At 35.8% G+C, this 12,103-nt stretch overlaps 1 pseudogene; it reads left to right on the forward strand.

Moving 5' to 3' along the window:
- Positions 1–11,246, forward strand: part of LOC145521880 (protein Abitram pseudogene) — a 51,269-nt pseudogene extending 40,023 nt beyond the window's left edge.
- Positions 11,247–12,103: the final 857 nt, after the last annotated feature.

The following is a 12,103-nucleotide window of genomic DNA, read 5'->3' on the forward strand; positions in this document are numbered from 1 at the left end:
ATGAAAAATGTGGAAAAGTGTGACTTAGATCTGATGACATATGAAAAACCTTACAGTCTAACATAGGATTAGAAAGGGTATTTCATGCAATACAACTGTAATATTTAATATATGTCTTAATATTTAAATATGTTTTAAAAGTTAAACTGTGATCAGATATTTAACATATTTGTGGCCATGGTCTCCCATTTAACCTGAGGATGCTCCTGTTTTAACTGATGTTCCTGTTTTAACTTGGACCTGTTGTTTTCAGTTGACACAAGCAATCTCTTCCTGGTCTCTACCACTAAAATCTTTTCTCTTCCGCATCACTGGCACAGCCTTAGTACAAATTCTTATGCCCCTTATTAAGACTGTTGGTTTTCTTAATTGGTCTCATTGGGTCTGGTCTTGTCAGAAGCTACAAAACTGCATGATTTTTCCAAAATGCAAATGTGATTAACTCCCTTTTTGATATTTATTCATTGCCTCAAGAATACAATTCAAACTCAGCTTGCATAGTACATGACCTTCCTTGCCTGATCTTTGATTCCCATCCCCTCGCTTAATCTCACCCTGTTCTACCCAGGCCTCCCTTCTCCAGTTATTCTTATTGCTTATAATTTTTTTCATGTTAGTGAAGAATACCAGAATTTCAGTTGTGTCTGACTCTTTGTGACCCCATGGACTATAGAGTTCATGGAATTCTCCAAGCCATCATACTGGAGTGGGTAGCCTTTCCCTTCTCCAGGGGATCTTTCCAACCCAGGGATTGAACCCAAGTCTCCCGCATTGCAGGCCGATTCTTTACCAGCTGAGCCATAAGGGAAGCCCAAGAATACTGGAGTGTGTAGCCTATCCTTTCTCCAGCAGATCTTCCCGAACCAGGAATTGAACCGGGGTTTCCTACATTGTAGGCGGATTCTTTATCAACTGAGCAATCAGGGAAGCCCTAGTTTCACAGTGAAGAATGACGTTATTTACCCTTCTGGCCCATCAGTGACTATAACTTAATCAGTTAAAAGTGCTTAGTGCCTTAGGATGAATGAATGATGCAGACTAGGTTGTTTAGCACCTGTTCTGTGCACTCACTCATGTCAGATAATCTATGTGTATGAAATTAGGGTCTTACTCCTTTTCATCTCTTTGCTTCTGTGTCTCCTTATTTTACTGTGAACTTCTTCAAAGCAAGATTTGCATCTGTTTTTTTCTTGCAATAAATAAGTAGCTGGTAAGATGCATAATCGGAGAAGGCAATGGCACCCCACTCCAGTACTCTTGCCTGGGAAATCCCATGGATGGAGGAGCCTGGTAGGCTACAGTCCATGGGGTCGCTAAGAGTCGGACACGACTGAGCGACTTCACTTTCACTTTTCCCTTTCATGCACTGGAGAAGGAAATGGCAACCCACTCCAATATTCTTGCCTGGAGAATCCCAGGGACGGCGGAGCCTGGTGGGCTGCCGTCTATGGGGTCGCACAGAGTCGGACACGACTGAAGTGACTTAGCAGCAGCAAGATGCATAATATAAAGCAGAATTAAAAAAAAAACTATTTAGTAAAGGGAATTTAAAGTTATCTTCAATTAAAATAAAATGCATTTTTCAAAATAAAAAAGCAAATGACTTGCAAAATACCAATACACAATTTTGAACCATTTTGGAAATGATAAATTACTAGAGGAGTGAAACTTTGCACAGGTCAACTTCATCATGAGCACAAATAAGCATCCAAGAAACCATATTAACCCATATTCAAAACATTAACAATAAAAATATAAACATAATGATAAATGAATAAATGTACAAGTAGAATATAATAAACTAAAATTATTTTTACCTAGCCTAAATCAAGTGCTATTGTTAACATTATTTTAAAGGTAAGAAAATTTGAAGAAGCGTTTAAGAAGGAAGCACATTTATATATTTTTATTTATAATTTTTATATGTTTATTTATTTATTATTTATATTTATTTATTTCTTTATTTTCCACGACTGCTGACCATATCTTTATTCCTAATAGTAAAAGGCTGGAAACACTCTTAATGTTATTAAAATTTGATAAACCATGTGGCACCTCCATACTATGGAAAACTATTTGGCAATGAAAAAGCACACATACAACATGGATGAATCTCAAAGTTGTTAGATTAATATTAGCCCCCCTCCTCCCCAAAAAGCTGTATGATTCAATTTATAGAAAATTCCAAAAAATGTAAACTGATTTATAGTGACCAAAAGCAGACCAGTGGTTGCCTGGGAATGGAAATATGGGCATAGCAGCTTTAGTCCCCAGAACCCTTGGGCAGGGTTGGGGAGGGCATGCATCTCCCACCAGGTGAATGACACCAGGCCTGGCTGGCTGTTCTCCAGCCACCTGAGAGGTGATACTGGGATGTGCGGTGATGGGCTGTGAGGGTGCTGCTCTGAGAGTGTACAGTAAAGCACGCACACTCTGCCCAGAAATGTCCCGGGGCCCATCAAGGATGGAGTCCTACTGCTGTGTCAGGACCTTCTGGTGCATTCTTTTATTGAAAATAACTGCACTATGATGAATTAGCATATGTAAGACCCATGATTGATCAGAAGTGAGCTCTCAGGTGATTTTGTTTAACCTACTTGACTAGTTTTAAGAAATATATATTATGCTGGTATCTTAAAATAACTTAGAAATTTGAATACAAATAACGTATATATGGAGCTTCCCTGGTGGCTCCAATGGTAAAGAAACTGCCTGCAATGTGGAAGATGCAGATTTGATTCCTGGGTCCGGAAGATCCCATGGAGTAGGGAATGGAAATCGCTCTAGTATTCTTGCCTGGAAAATTCCATGGACAGAGGAGTCTGGCAGGCTACAGTCCGTGGATCCACAAAGAGTTGCCATGACTGAGATATATATATATATATTTCTTTTTTCCAAGTGCTTCGGAAGACAGCAGTTCTTTATGAATAACAAAGATGCCGCATGCACCTCTGTCTGACAAATGAGTATTATCTAGATAAACTATTTGAAATACTAGAGTCCTTCCCCAAGATAATGATCTATACACCATCTTCCGTCTCAGGGACACACAAATCATATTACTGTGCTAGTAAAAGAGGCTCATCTGATGAAAAAGTATTTTAGCAACTCTTTTAAAAGGGTAAGTTATGTAAGTTACTTATTATCTTGTGTATTAATTACAGTAGTAGCAGTATCTTTGAAATGTTGCATATTGGCTTGATTTATAGGTCCTGAAAACATGTTCATTTAAAAAAAGTATTTTGGTGCTCTGTGAAAATGTGTTCTTTTGCCTTAAAACCTTTGGCTAGGGATACAAATTTTTAGGCCTTGAACATACTGACAGATTGTAACTAAGGTAGATGAGATGATACGATAATTTCCTGTCTTCATTGATGAATGCTTGGTCCTGGTTTCACTGCCTAATTTTATTACTTCACAAGCCAGTCTCTTCTGCCATTTAGATTATTATTATTATTGTTTTAATTCTAACTGCCTAAGACTTAAAACATCTGGTAAGAACTTAGAAAGAAAAAGAAAAAAAAATATTGTAGGTAGGGGTTGTTTATTTCTATTTTAGTTTGGTGGAAAAAATGCTTATGTCAGACAAAAATAAATTTCATAGTTGTAGTATTTTCTTTGTAGGCTTGTAAGCATTTAATTATTTTGTTTACAACGAGTCTCATAATATTAGCAAATCAAATTGCTGAATGACTGATACCTGATCTATTGAACACCTGCTTTGTAGACAGTCTAGCATATCAGACCCTCCTAGTCACTCAAGCCTGACAATCACATATACATTGTGAAGCATGCTTGCAGTGAAAACTTACTGTAAAAACTACCTTTTGTGAAACTATGCTTAATGTGAATTTCACTTTAGCCTGGGAAAGATAGTTTTGAAAATGTCTAAAGTATATGATGAAGCAGCTATTTATAATGATTAATACATCTTGAACATTGATTTATTAATTTTAATTGTTAGCAATTATTAATCATAACTTTAAAACTAAGAGGATAAAAATACATTTTTATCCAAACTGAATTCAGTGACATATATAAATGACACACAAGTTATACATACATATACCATATATATGTGTGTGCGTATATATATATATATATATACATATATATATAGTCTATTCTGAAACTAAAGACACTATTCATTTGATCTTAAAAGGAGGAAAGAATATAGAATAAATAGCAATTTTATATTCTAAACATTCTGAGAGATTCATATTTTTTTCTTGAGAGACATTTTAAATTCTCAATACAATTTTATTGTAAGCATCATATGTTAAAATTTATTGTAATTTAAAAAGAAAAATAATTTTTGACTTGCTTTGTGAAAATTATTTTTTTTTATTTTTATAATATATAAGATTCGTGGACCATTCTACACTTGCCAGTGGGATAAATTGTACTACATTTTTATGCATTTTATAAATACTAATAATTGAAATCTTAGGAAACTATATTCTTAGTTTTCCACTAATTTTTATTCATTTGTTTATCTAATTTATCAGAAAGAGAGAAAATGATTTGAAATAATGTCAACAGCTAAGAAAATCAAAACTTTTGTTAAAATGTATTATACAAAATGCATACATGTGCAACTAGATTACTTTCAAAAAAGATTATAAAATCAGATAAAATTACTTCCTTTGGGAATTTTCTAATAGGTATATAACATATTTATGTAATATATAGAAAACATTAAATTGTACTTTATTATCAGCTTGGATTATGAACAAAATATGGTAATAATAAAAAAAAAGATACTCAGGTAAATTATATAAGATTATTTTTTCTTTTTACCAGTACACAACATATTTTAATCAATCTCAGAAAATTCACTTGAGAGTGTTTAATGAGATCATGGATGTTGGCCAGGGAACCAAAGTCAGAAATTTTGAATAACAAAGTAGAATTTTTAACTTTCATTCAATATTCACTGGTGGAGGCAGAAGGAACCTTGGTTTTATAACACTGTTGAGTTGGAAAGAAATCTGTGAAGTCATCTTTTTTTTTTTTCTTGGCCAAAATAGGATAGATCTTTCCTTTGCATTATAATCACCATTTGTTGTAAAACAGGCCCCTTATGAGACTAATCCCAATGGAAGGTTAGGACTTTATGAAGATCTAGAATATTTTACACCAAATTTAAGAATAAAATGTCAGAATTATAGTAAGCTGCCAGTTCTAAATATTTTGTACAAATGCAGAGCTCTGTGTGTGTGAGAGTATTCACAGAACACAGAGTCAAAATGCCAATATGTACCTGAATAATTATGTTTATATAGCTCCATACTTGACTCTGTTTTCCATTGTCAATAAAGAGTTTTTCACCAGAATTGAAAGAGACATGTGTACCCCAATGTTCATCACAGCACTGTTTATAATAGCCAGGACATGGAAGCAACCTAGATGTCCACCAGCAGACGAATGGATAAGAAAGCTGTGGTACATATACACAATGGAATATTACTCAGCCATTAAAAAGAATCATTTGAATCAGTTTTAATGAGGTGGATGAAACTGGAGCCCATTATACAGAGTAAAGCAAGCCAGAAAGAAAAACACTAATACAGTAATGTTAACACATATATATGGAATTTAGAAAGATGGTAATGATAACTCTATACGTGAGACATCAAAAGAGACACAGATGTATAGAACAGTCTTTTGGACTCTGTGGGAGAGGATGAGGGTGGGATGATTTAAGAGAATAACATTGAAACATGTATATTATCATATGTGAAACGAATCGCATATCCAGTTTTGATGCATGAGACAGGGTGCTTGGGGCTGGTGCACCGGGATGACCCAGAGGGATCGGATGGGGAGGGAGGTGGGAGGGGGGTTCAGGATGGGGAAAACATGTACACCTGTGGCAGATTCATGTCAATGTATGGCAAAACCATTACAATATTGTAAAGTAATTAGCCTCCAATTAAAATAAATACATTAAAAAAAAATAAAAGTGGGCAGTGTCATACAAAAAAAATAGTTTTTCATAAAAAATCAATATAAAATCAGGTTCTTTACAGAGTTTTATCACTTGTGCACATCTGTCCTTATAAAGTCAATTTTCTGATAGAGTTTTATCACTTATGCAGATATGTTTTTATACAATGGACATGATTCTTATTTTTTTAATAGGTATAAATTAAATATGATTATTACTCAACTCTTTCACTGCCTTCTGTCACTTTCCTGTTTTCCCACTGAAAAGTTTATTATCTCAATACATGAATAAAAATGTAAAGAATATATTGGATCTGAGGTATATCCAACAAATGAAGTAATATTCTTAGAATCTTTAAATTGAAGCTGACTTTATAAAGTGATAGAAGAAAAATAACAAGAGAACAGTCTTTAAAAATACAGAATTATGGTCTAACACCATTCCTTGTTAGCTATATATCTTCTGAGATTTTCAGGAAATATAAATAATACTACTCTAAGATTATTGGTCACAAAATCTCACCAAACAAAATGATAAATACCATAAGTTTTCTCTTCTAATTTTCCAATTTATACTTAATATTTCTATGAAGATGACATTTAAAAAACACACACATAACTCCTTCAATGAAAACTCCTCAGTGTTGCACCATCACCTAAGGAATAGAACATACACTTATTTCTAAGCAGCTGGCCCACTCCTTTGCCTTTGCATGTGTGCATGCACGTTAAGTCATTTCAGCTGTGCCCAGTTCTTTGTGACCCTATGGACCCTAGCCTGCCAGGCCCCTGTGTCCATGATATTCCCAGCATGGATACGGGAGTGGGCTGTCATGCCACACCAAACTTCCCAACTCAGGGACTGAACCCATCTCCTGTGACTTCTGCATTGCAGGCAGATTCTTTTTTTTGATTGTTTGTTTGCTTTAATAAATTTATTTATTTTAGTTGGGGGCTAATTACTTTACAATATTGTAGTAGTTTTTGCCATACATTGACATGAATCAGCCATGGGTTTACATGTGTTCCCCATCCTGAACCCCCCTCCCACCTCCCTCCCCATCCCATCCCTCTGGGTCATCCCATTGCCCCAGCCCTGAGCATTTGTCTCATGCATCGAACATCACTGAGCCATCAGGGGAGCCCCCTTTACCTTTGCAGAGGACATTTATTCCAGCAATACTCCAGTATCACTGAAGAAAAGTAACTTCCCTTTAAAGTGTATATTTAGATCATATTATTTCATCTGCTCTTTCAATTCTTTCTAACCTTTCAGATTTCACTTTTAATTCTTCCTCAATCTGAAATCTTCTCAGACTTTACCAGGGAGTTTAAGGAATTTTCCTGTCATATAATTATAGTGATTTTACTATTATATAATTATAGTGATTTTATAGTCATATAATTATAGTGTCATATAATTATAACAAATGTTATACTTCATAACAATTTTTCTCATACAACTATCTCTTTCTGAGGTTAAAAATACATTGAGAGTAGGGAATGCTTATTTTCTTCTTTATATTCCCAAACTGACATAGGAGGACAAACTATTGATAAATGATTAATGTCTAAAAGCTTTACACAGTTTTTTTTTTTAATTTCATAACAACCAATGACTTATCTAACTTTTAGTTAACATCTTTCTGTACCAGTTCATCAGTCTGCACAAGTTTAAGAAACCAGTTAATATTAGAACTGAGATTCCAATTCAGATACGCTGACTTTGGAGTATAAACTCAATGGTATTTATAATTATGGTTACCTGAGCTGTGCTGCCTCGACACTGCTGATTGCTCAAGAGCAATATTCCCAATCTAGAAATTAAGATAATGTAGGGATATGGATACTTTAGTTTGTCTAAGTGCAAATATTTATCTCTCTTTTTAAAAGTACTTTACTGAGGTCTGAATAGCATACAAAAACCCATCCATAAAACTTGATGAGTCTGGAGATCAGTACAGAGATGAAACTATCAAGCAATCAATGTCATAAACATTTCACCTATAAAAGATTCCTGTAACCTCTTTTTTAAATCAATTTTTGGCGATAAGAACACAGCCTCCATGGCAAATTTTTAATTAGACAGTATAGTGCTGTTTACGTGCTATGATGTACAATAGATCTCCAGCAATTATTCTTCCTGCATGACTAAAACTTTCTACCTTCGGATCAATACCTTCTCATTTTCCCTTGTACCCAAGCCCCTGGCAATGACAATTCTAGTCTCTACTTCTCTGAAAACACTTATCTTAAAAAAAAAAAAAAAATTGAATAGGTAGGTTTCTTTGAACAATAACCAGACATTAAATTTATATCACAACTTCAAAGGAAAAAATAAATTGTAAAAGCCAAGCAACACTGTAGTTAGACTTCATAAGTATTTACTAAATTAAAAAATGCTTAACGTCCAATGTATGCAAATTGAATGTTTTATTTTCCATGCTTTTTGCTGCTGCTGCTGGTAAGTCGCTTCAGTCATGTCCGACTCTGTGCGACCCCATAGACAGCAGCCCACCAGGCTCCACCATCCCTGGGATTCTCCAGGCAAGAACACTGGAGTGGGTTGCCATTTCCTTCTCCAGTGCGTGAAAGGGAAAAGTGAAAGTGAAGTCGCTCAGTCGTGTCCGACTCTTAGCGACCCCATGGACTGTAGCCTACCAGGCTCCTCCATCCATGGGATTTTCCTGGCAAGAGTACTGGCGTAGGGTGCCATTGCCTTCTCCTCCATGCTTTTTAGATAATCTTTTTTTAGTTATAGAATAATGTTGTAATCCTTGTGTTGATCTTAGATATTGTCTTCTTTCTTTATCCTCCCTGTGGTGTTCCATGTTGGTCAATGACAATAGCATCCATGTAAGAACATTCTTGAAAGCAATAAACACTAAAGCAATTCAAGCAAAGACAATTTGGTAGGACAACTGGTATTAATAAGCATTACACTGGATAAGCTGGGGTTAGTGGTCACCTTATGCATTTTCTCATGAGTCGTGACTACATATGCACAAATCTTCCCAAATCTCATTGCATTTATTTAGTGCCCCTTTTCAAAAGTGAAATCTAAACTCAAATGCTGAAAAGCAAGTCATTACAGCCCCTATTATTCCTTCTTAATTTTATCTCATCTGTGTACTTAAAAATCCACATTTTTTCCAACCTTAATACTTCTCTAATAGTAATTATCACACTTGTGACTTCAGATTTTACTATAATTTTTATATAACCTCATTTTAAAAACCAAAATGGTACAAGGAAAAAAGCCCCTCAAAAGTCATATCACCTCTTTTCTTTAGCATTGTGTAAATCATAACTGCCACAGTTCTGCTTCTTTAAACTATGGCTCAAGTCTTAAGAGAGAAAAAAAGGAAGAAGGAGAAGAAGAAAGGGAAAGAAGGAGAAGGAGAAGAAGGGAAAGAGGAGAAAGAAGGAGGAGGGTGGAGAGTTAGAGGAGGAGGAGGTGAAGGAGAAGGAGAAAGACAAGGAGAACAAGAAAGGGGCTAATTTTTGAGGTCTATGCCTCAAAGTTTCAGTTCCAACGTATCTTCCTTAATTTCATAACGTTAAAGGGTTACATAAAACCTCAAACTTACACAAGTCTATAACTATCATAGAATATAATTAAGGAAAAAAGGAAAGCAGTGTTGAGGAAGGAAAAAGTAAAGAAAAGGACAGAGGAAGTAAGCGTATTTTTTGAATTATTACTGTTGGAAAACAAGCTCAAACACTGTATAGTCTTCTTTTCTATGGTGCTCCTCATAGGGAATAAATAATTTGGCAAAGCTATCTATTCTGCTAATATTTACAACCACTCTTGGTCTCCACTGAAATTATTTAATTGATGGCTGAGAATCTAATTATCTTAGGAGTCAAGACTCAGATAAAAGGAGGGAAAACTTACCTTCAACAGTATGATTATTGTATCTGAAATCCTAAAAAGTAAAACATAAAACTCTTCCTTATGGTTGGAAAATTAGTTTGGATTGTATAGCTTTAAAACACTTACCATCATGCAAAGAATTGAAAATAGTTTTCCCACTAATTTTTTAAAAGCTTGCAGTAGTTTGCCAACTTATTTTAAAGCAGAGTTTTGTGTATCACCAGAACTGGATATTTCTACATGATTATACTTATTCTAGGTTTTGTTAGCAATGAATAATCAAATGTTTTTAGTTCTTTTGTAATTCTGTTTGGAAGAAAATTCCTACGAGTAATGAAATTCCTATGAGTAATTGAAATGAATGCATTTGTTTGTTCATTTCTCATTACAATGACATCTCACAACAATTTGGCAAAAAAAATACCCACTTTCACTTGCAACTAGGACACAGGTTTGATAGGATCTTTGCTTAACAAAGTAAGTACCTCTAATACACACTGAATAATTTTATGATTTTTTTTCAATTTTTCCATATTCATTATTTTTAGAAATTGATTTTCTGAAGAAAGATTATTAACATTTTATGTAAAGTTGGAAACAGAAAGAAAGTGAAGTCGCTCAGTTGTGTCCGACTTTTTGCGGCCCCATGGACTGTAGCCTATCAGGCTCCTCCATCCATGGAATTTTCCAGGCAAGAGTACTAGAGTGGGTTGCCATTTCCTTCTCCAGGGGATCTTCCTGACCCAGGGATCAAACCCGGGTCTACCGTGTTGCGGGCAGATGCTTTACTGTCTGAGCCACCAGCGAAGCCCCCCTGGAAACAGAAGGAAGCATCTAGGTCCCAGAGGGCAGGGTTTGCAGCACCCCAGGTCCCCATGACTACCTAGCCCCAGCACCGGGGCAGCCTTGGCTGCTGAGCTCGCTGTGTAGATCGTTATTTTACTTGCTGGTACAAAGCAGATGTCAAAGGAAAGCCCCGGGAGGCCCACTGCATACCACAGCACTGGAACCGAATACGTGTCATCACGTTGCAGGGGCTCATCCAGTTCTTCAAAGTGGATAAACAATGAAAAGCATCTCTTACCAAATTAGTACCAACTGTAAAAACTTCAGAACAAACTCATTGGGAAATTTAAGCTGGAGGCACAGTTTCTAACAGAACTGGCACCTCTTTGTAAGATTTACTGCTCAGATGAAGAAGTATATACCGTATCTAGCTGTGTTTGAGTTGATGGAAGTAAGGGAAAACATTTTCCATAAACCATCGATTCTTCAAGAGAAGCCATCCACTGAAGGCTACTTAACAATCGTGTTGCCCACATTTGAAGAAAGTAAAAGCATAACAGAAGGGTTACTGACCCAAAAGCAGTATGAAGGAGTCGTGGTGAAACACATCAAAACCACAGTATCTACCTCATGAGGGGTGAGGACTGAGATGCAGTAAAAAGCAGCAGGGCCTCCTTACCCTAACCTGGCCTAACAGTCAGTGCTCTAAGGGAGAACAAGTGTGGGTGAAGCATACTTCACACCTGGCCATCTGCAGGGGGACCTGCTCTTAAAACCTGACCTAGTTCTCCTTCTTTGTATTACATAGCAAGCCTTGATTCCATTTTGTCTTCAACCTCCCAGATCTGCCTGTCCATTTACTCACTCTGTTCTTCTCTTGCTTCACTCTGACAACTGGCAAGTGAGGGATGTTTTTTACTGAGTCATGTCCGACTCTTTGCGACCCCATGGACTGTAGCCTACAAGGCTCCTCTGTCCATGGAATTTTCCAGGCAAGAGTACTGGAGTGAGTTGCCATTTCCTTCTCCAGGGGATCTTCCTGACCCAGGGATCAAACCCAGGTCTCCCGCATTGCAGGCAGGTGCTTTACCGTGTGAGCCACCAGGGAAGCCCTTTTTCTGATTAAGAATGAAAAAAAAAAAAGTGTGTTGAGGAAAATTTGAAAAGACAGAAAATTAAAAATAATTTACCCATCATCACACTAGTGAATAATTTACCCACTAGTAAATATTACCTTATGAACAAAGCAACAACAAAAAGTTGGAAACAGGATGAAATAATAAAACACTTGCTATTACTAAAAGATATATGCATGCATATATGTATACATATACATAATATGCATACATATATGCGTATAATCAAAGCAAACCAAAGTAAAAATAGGATGATTGCTTTCCTACTTTTATTTTTTTCTCTCTTTTTTTTTTATTTTTATTTTTTTATAAATTTATTTATTTTAGTTGGGGGCTAATTACTTTACAATATTGT

The sequence above is a fragment of the Giraffa tippelskirchi genome, chromosome 9 (genome assembly GCF_054371585.1).
Source record: "Giraffa tippelskirchi isolate mGirTip1 chromosome 9, T2T-mGirTip1v1.2.pri, whole genome shotgun sequence".
In the NCBI taxonomy this organism is placed as follows: domain Eukaryota; kingdom Metazoa; phylum Chordata; class Mammalia; order Artiodactyla; family Giraffidae; genus Giraffa; species Giraffa tippelskirchi.